At 42.0% G+C, this 7,819-nt stretch overlaps 1 pseudogene; it reads right to left on the bottom strand.

The window, feature by feature from the left end:
- Positions 1-5,959: 5,959 nt before the first annotated feature.
- LOC103250267 lies at positions 5,960-6,405 on the bottom strand (annotated as a pseudogene).
- Between the last annotated feature and the right edge of the window lie 1,414 nt (positions 6,406-7,819).

Here is a 7,819-nt window from a genome sequence, read left to right as displayed (position 1 = left end):
GAACCCAGCAGCTCAGCACTGGGGGGCCGTGAGCATGACACTGCACTCCAGCCTGGGTGATGGAGTGAGACTCCAACTCAAAAAAAAAAAAAAAAAAGAGAAGACCAAGATTGTCACAGTATATCCAAAAGAAAAACCCAACTAAATGTTGTCTACAGAAAACCCACTTCAAATATTTTCCCATTTTTTGTTCTCTATGGAACCCTAGCAGATTAGCTAATGCCCACCTACATTGAGGGTGTATTTTCCCCACCTAGTCCACTCAGACTCACACAATAATCTCTTCTAGAAACAACCTCACAGAGACACTCCAAAATAAAGCTTTACCAGGTTTCTAGGTTTCCCTTAATCTAGTCAAGCTGACACCTAAAATTAACCATCACAGAAAATACAGAGGACCTAATTTCTTACAAGTTCAGGAAACCTTTCTTCAAATGAGCCTAACTTACACTCAGCATAGCCTGCTTTCCAAGAGATTTGAACCCTGAAACTTCTATAAGCTGCTCTGAAAAGAAATAATTAATTATATACCTGTGAAGAATAATTCATCACATGATTAAACTTCCATCTTATTAACTCTCCTTCCCACTGCCTGATAACAATAACTACTTGTTGAGCTCTAGTACGTGCCAGGCACCATGCTATGTGCTTTATTTTCTTTTCATTTAATTCTGACAATAACCATATAAGTATCATCAATCCATTTGATAGATGAAGAAACTGAAGTTTGAGGAAGGTAATTTTCCCATGATCATACAACTAGTAAAGAGAGCCAGGATTCATTATTTTAACCATTAAATATTAAATAAATCTTTAGAATATGATTATCATCTGTATACAGCTAATAATTCATTAGAATTATACTTCATTATAATTAAATTTCTATCTGTTTTAACTTCAAAGTATACTTCTTTTTTATTTAAACTTGCCTTCATATATTTTTTATTACAGTTCAATCTAAGTTTCTCCATTCTTGAACTCAAGCCAGGTCCCAAAACAGACTTAGTTCTCCCAGTTTTTCTATTTAATGAATATCACTCTACTGAATTTGTACATAACCCCCAGGGCCTTCTCCCTTTGTTTTGCTACTTGTGGCCAAGGCTTTAACTTTTCCTCTAGGGTCTAAGATTCATATCTGTATTTTTCATATTCCCCTTCTTTGCTCTTTTTCGTTCTTGTTCTTTTCTACAGAGCCAGGTCCTGGATGACAAGTCTATAGGGACTTGGACTCACCTGTCTAAACCAGAATAACACAGATTGCCTCATAAACTGGAATTCCACAGCCCAAGAGCTCAATATCCCAGGTCACAAATGACAGAGGGCTATACAGGCAATAGCTTTTTTGTGATCATTTTTCTGTTGACTACAAAACAAAAAAAAAAATTGCAACTGTAAGAATAACCATTAAACTCCTTATTTCAGAGTAGAAATCAATTTAATAAGTCCCTGGGATGATGATAATTTTGTTGCTACTATCAACCAAAACCAAATATACAGTAACCATACAGAAACAGTTATAAGACTCCTTTTCAGGCAACCAACTCTCCCCCTCCACCCAATTTCCAGCAATTATGCACCTCAGTATCTAATTACTCCAGTGTTCTTTCATCCCATAACAAATGGTAGCCAGAACTGAATATGTACCAGACTACAATCACGGCAGTTAATTGCCTTACGGTTTTCATAACTGGAGCTCTACACCTCCAATTCAGTCTCATTTTTGCTTTATATCTTCTCTTCTCCTATACTTCTAACTATGTATCTTATTTATACATAGGCATAATTATAGCAAATATAGTTAGGGCAATTGAGATCAAGCCCTCACACTAAAGCAGATCCCACACAGTCCTCTATATACTGTGGGATGCAAATTGTCCTGAAAAAGAATAGTAAAAAGATTATTGCAAAAAGTCAACACTTTTTTTTAAGATGGGTTATCGCTCTGTTGGCCAGGCTGTAGTGCAGTGGTACAATTATAACTCACTGCAGCCTCAAACTCCTGGGCTCAACAATCCTCCTGTCTCAGTCTCCTGAGTAGATGGGACTACAGGTATGTGCCACCATGCCTGGCATCAATAATTTTTTAGCTCAAATTTTCTTTTCTTTTCTTTTTGTTGAGTAGGAGTCTCACTATGTCACCTAGGCTGGAGTGCAGTGGCATGCTCACGGCCACCACAACCTGGACCTGCTGGGCTTAGGTGATCCTTCTGCCTCAGTCTTCCAAGTAGCTAGAACTATAGGCGCATGCTACCACGACCGGCTAATTTTTTTTTTTAATTTATTGTAGAGACGAGGTTTTTCCAAGTTGCCCAGGCTGCGCTCTTGAACCCCTGGGCTCAGGCATTCCTATCACCTTGGCCTCTTGAAGTGGTGGGATTACAGGCTTGAGCCACTGCGCCCTGCTGTAAGCTCCAATTTTCTAATTACAAACAGATCAAAATTCATCAGAGGATACTGGACAGACCCTAGGAAAAGTATGTCTTATCCTAAACTTCATTCTTACCAAAATTATGATCTATAGTCAACTTCAACTCCAATGGTAGCATTAATAAATTATCAAACACATACAAACTTCACATTTGTCATAGTCACAGTGTTCCAAAGCGGTCAAAGTATTTCCTGGCTACCAATATCAGTTCCAAAATTTCCCTAAGATCTAAATGAAACAATTTCAAAGTTTTCTTAGCATACCATCTGGCAAATAATATTTTTAACAATGACTAGTTATATTCTGGATTCAAACTAATCACATAGATTCCAATATTATCTTCTTCTTATACAAGTAATTGCACCCTATGCTTGAGCCAAAAAATAAACTATCCACCATTTCCTAAAACCTTCTAGCCTTTTTGTCATGTCCATCCATTCAGCCTCCATTTCTTCTCCTTAAGTGAACTCTGGTCGTCCCAAACTGTGCTGCTATTTTCCCTTGCAAAGCTCTTAATTTAAAGCTGTTACTACTTTTTTTTTAAGAGATGGGGGACTTGCTCTATGTTGCCCAGGTTGACCTTGAACATCTGAGCTCAAGTGATTCTCTACCTCAGCATTATGTGTAGTTGGGACTACAGGTATGTGCCACCACACCCAGCTGAGGCTGTTAATTTTCCTTTGCTCACCACTCCCCATAAGATCAGGTTAGTATCTTCTCGTATCTTTTTCACTAGATGCCCAAAGTATTTATTATTTTACCATCTTACCTCAATGGCCTCTCTTCAAAGTTCTTACTACTCAATTTTATCACCCTCTTAATGTTAAATGTCAACCTCCAAGTCTCTCCCCTACATTTGCTGAAGACTTTGGTACCAACTGTTTTCCTTTTCTCTTCTCATCCTGAAAGCCGTCATTATCCCCCTTGATGGTCTAACATCTAAACCCCACAGATCATGAAATATCCTATTCTAATTTTTTCATCTCAATTTCATTTCAAGACCGGGTTCAGTGGCTCAACCTGTAATCCCAGCACTTTGGGAGGCCAAGGCAAGTGGATTGCCTGACCCCGCAGGTTCGAGACCAGCCGGGGCAACTTGGCAAGACCTCATCTCTACAATAAATCAAAAATTTGCCGGGTGTGATAGTGCACATCTGTAGTTCCAGCTACTTGGAAGACTGAGGTGGAAGGTTCGCTGGAGTCCAGCAGGTCGATGCTGGGGTGGCCATAAGCGTGCCACTACACTCCAGCCTGGGCAATGGAGTGAGACTCCAACTCAAAAAAAAAACTCCAATTCAATCGTCCATTTCTGTAGGACACCTGGAATGGTTCTACCTACAAAACCAAACAGAATCCATTCTCAGAACTACTTGTTTTTCTGTATCTCCTACAATTTCTCCCCCCTGAATTTGCCCTTCAACTTCCTCAAGGACTTTAATTCCTTAACCCTTACCTATTCTCCAAGGCCATCATGTCCTTTAGAACTTTATGTCCTTCCTAGGTAGAGAAGGATCCACTGAGGACTTCAATAACAGTAAACATTGCTCTAAATTCTCCTATTCCCTTGGTTTTCCACTATACCTATTGTATCAATCCTCACTCACAAACGAAGGCAACTATTTATATTCTCCACTCCTGCTTATAGGTTATAAAACTGAGTAAAGTTCTATAATCCTGGCCACCAGTTTACCCTCCATCCAATCCATTCTTCACTGCTATCAGAATGATCTTTTTTAAATTGACAAATAAAAATGTATATATTTATAGTGTACAATATGATGTTTTTGAAATATGCATACATTGTGGAATGGCTAAATTGAACTAATAAATAGCATATACATTACCTCACTTAAGTTTTGGGGTAAAAACACTTAAGAATGACATTTTCTTAGGGCCAAGTACGGTGGCTCACACTTGTAATTCCAGCACTTTGGGAGGCCAAGGCAGGAGAATCATTTGAGGCCAGGAGTTTGAGACCAGCCTGAGCAACATAGTGAGACTCCATCTCTAGAAAAAAAGACAAAAATTAGCTGGATGTGATGGCACATACCTGTAGTCCTAGCTACTCAGGAGGCTAAAGTGGAAGGATCTCTTGAGCCCAGGAGGTCGAGGCTAGAGTGAGCTGTGCTTGCACCACTGCACTCCAGCCTGGGCAACAAAGACCCTGTCTCAAAAAGAATAAAAAATAAAAATAAATTTCAAATGTAAATTAGAAAAGACTTCTAGAATGGCAGAATGAGGCACTCATCAAATCCTCTTTTACTTAAAATAATGATAAAACGAAACAAAATTGTCAAAGACAACAATTTCAGGACTCTAGAAATAGATCAAAATTAAATTAAGAAATATTTATGAAAACCTATTGAACCTTGGGTTAAGAACAGTGGGAGTCTATGATGTTTTAGCCTGAGACTGCTTCCATCTCCCCTTCCAAGTCCATTGGAGCTGATTTTATAAGGGCAGACAAGGCAAGTCATAAAAAATAGCAATTTACTTACCGGAAAGGAATTGCTTGATTAGGAATGCGCATCAAAAAGCCCTATGTCCAGGGGGTTAAAACAATAGTAAACTTACTGGCATACAATCAGGGAAAACCAACACCACAGTTACCTGAGGTTACAATATTGGTTGGGGCAAGCAATAGAATAGCAGACCTGCTAAAAGTTTAGTACAGAGATCCAGAAAACAAGACAGCCATAGCGGGGCTTGATAAGCTCCCTCAAAGCTCTGACGGTATAGAAGGTTGTGTGCATGTGCTAAGGCTGAACTCAAGTTCAGGGTAGTGGGGAGGACCCTGGTTATTTACATTTACCTGGCTGAATGTGAGGCCTTGCACAGGCACAAAAGAGACATGAGAAGGCCTATCAGAAAGCAAAAGTCAGGGAAGATTTGTAAACTTCCTGAACTTTGAATGTGTTTCCCAACCCACACACAATTCAGTCAACAAAGGGTGGAAGACATACTGGCCCAAGGTGTTTAAGGACAATCTCTAACAAATTATTGGCTGACCACTAAGTTATCCTGACTCAGACATGACATGTAGGAAGCCAGGCTGAAAAATAAAGATAATGTTTTTAAAAATTGAGCATCAGGCCAGGAGTGGTGGCTCATGCCTGTAATTCCAGCACTTTGGGAGGCCGAGGCAGGCGGATTGCTTGAGTCCAGGAGTTCAAGACCAGCCTGGACAACATAGCAAAACCATGTCTCTACAAAAAAATCAAAAAATTAGCCAGGCATGATAGCATGCACCTGTAGTCCCAGCTACTTGGAAGGCTGAGACAGAAGGATCACCTGAGCTCAGGGGGTTGAGGTTGCAGTAAGCCGTGATAGTGCTGCTACACTCCAGCCTGGGAGAGAGTGAGACCTGACTCAGGAAAAAAAAAAAAAAAAAAAAAGATTGAGCATCAATAGGCCACACACTAAAAAGGAGTGTGCCATTACATAAAATCTACAAAATTAGTTTAGGCAAGTTACTAAACAAATTTTTTTAAAGCATTTGTTAGCATTTAATGAACCTCCCTCCGTGTGACTTCAAGCCACTAGGACACAGGCTCCCCCAACACCCTTAATCTTCTCCTCAGCTCTTCTGCTGAAGAATTTGGCTTTCACGATGATAGGCTGCTTTGGGAGCTTTCCCTTTCCCAGAACTTTCTAGTAGCCCGATCGCACCACATCAATGATGGGAGCAGCCCCAGTCTTGTTTTTAGCAGCATTCACCCTTGTCTGCTCACTGACCAAAGTCCACAATTTATCAAGGTTGATAGTGGGCAGAAGCTCTGGTTCTTCTTTAAATGGTAATGCTTCATACCAGCTTTCCCAAAGTATCCTGGGTGATATTTGTCAAAATTGATCCTGTGGTAATGCAAGCCACCAGCATTACCACAGCCTCCCGGGTGCTTTCGGTGCTTGCTGATGCGGCCGTGGCCATGGCTCACGTGGCCCCGAAGTTTCCGGGTCTTCCTCGGTCAGAATGGCATGGTGGCAGCTGAGACGAAAGAGCAACAATTTTTTTAAAAAACAAAACTAAGCTGGGCTCAGTGGCTCAGCCTGTAATCCCGCGCTTTGGGAGGCTGAGGTGAGTGAATTGCCTGAGCCCGCGGGTTCGAGACCCGCCTAGGCAACTTGGCGAGACCTCATCTCTACAATAAATCAAAAAAAATAATAAATTAGCCGGGCGTGGCAGCGCACCTGTAGTTCCAGCTACTTGAAAGGCTGAGGCGGAAGGATCGCCGAGCCCAGCAGGTCGAGGCAGCAGTGGCCAGGAGTGGCCACTGCACTCCAGTCTGGGCAACAGAGTGAGACTCCGACTCACAAAAAAACCAAACAAAAACAAAACTACAACAACCTCTGGGGGGTGGGGATCAGAATGCTAAGTTTAACCTTTTGAGAAACTGCAAGATTGTTTTTCAAAGTGGCTGCACCCACTAGAATGTTTATCATCAAAAAGATGGCCAAGACCAGGTGCAGTGGCTCACGTCTGTTATACCAGCACTTTGGGAAGCCGAGGCAAGAGGATTGCCTGAGCCCAGGGGTTTCAAGACCAGCCTGGGCAGCTTGGTGAGACCTCGTCTCTACAGTAAATCAAAAAATTAGCCAGGCATGGTGGCGCATGCCTCTGGTTCCAGCTACTTGGAAGGCTGGGGCAGAAGGCTTGCCTGAGCCCAGCAGGTTGAGGCTGCAGGGCGTATAAGTGCCACTCTACTCCAGCCTGGGCAACAGAGTGGGACTCCAACTCAAAAAGAGAAAAAGACGGGCAATAACAGGAGTTGAAGACCAGCCTGGGCAACATAGCAAGACCTTATCTCTACACAAAATCAAAAAATTAGCTGGGGGTGGTGGCATACATTTGTAGTTCCAGTTACTCAGGGGACTGAGGCAGAAGGATCACCTGAACCCAAGAAGTTAAGGCTGCAGTGAGCTGTGAGCATGCCACTGCACTCTAGCCTAGGTGACAGAGTGAGACTCCGACTCAAAAAAAAAAAAAAAAAAAAAGATGGGCAATAAATAAGTGTTGCAAGGAAGTGGAGAAAACTGGAACCCTAGTACCCTATTGGTGGGAATGTAAAATGGCACAACTGCTTTGGAGAACAGTATGACAGTGCTTCAAAAGGATAAATATAGACTTACTATATGACTCAAAAGTGGAAACAGCCGGGCACAGTGGCTCACGTCTATAATCCCAGGACTTTGGGAAGCGGAGGCAAGAGGATTGCATGAACTCAGGGGTTCAAGACCAGCCTGAGCAACTTGGCGAGACCTCGTCTCTACACTAAATCAAAAACTTAGCCAGGCGTGGTGGCACATGCCTGTGGTTCCAGCTACTTGGAAGGCTGAGGCGGAAGGATTGCCTGAGCACAGCAGGTCAAGCAGTGGCCCTGAGCATGCACTCCA

This window comes from Carlito syrichta, unplaced genomic scaffold, assembly GCF_000164805.1.
Source record: "Carlito syrichta isolate Samal-C Ts95f unplaced genomic scaffold, Tarsius_syrichta-2.0.1 Scaffold127161, whole genome shotgun sequence".
NCBI classification, from domain to species: Eukaryota; Metazoa; Chordata; class Mammalia; order Primates; family Tarsiidae; genus Carlito; species Carlito syrichta.
This window is presented reverse-complemented; position numbering and strand designations above follow the sequence as displayed.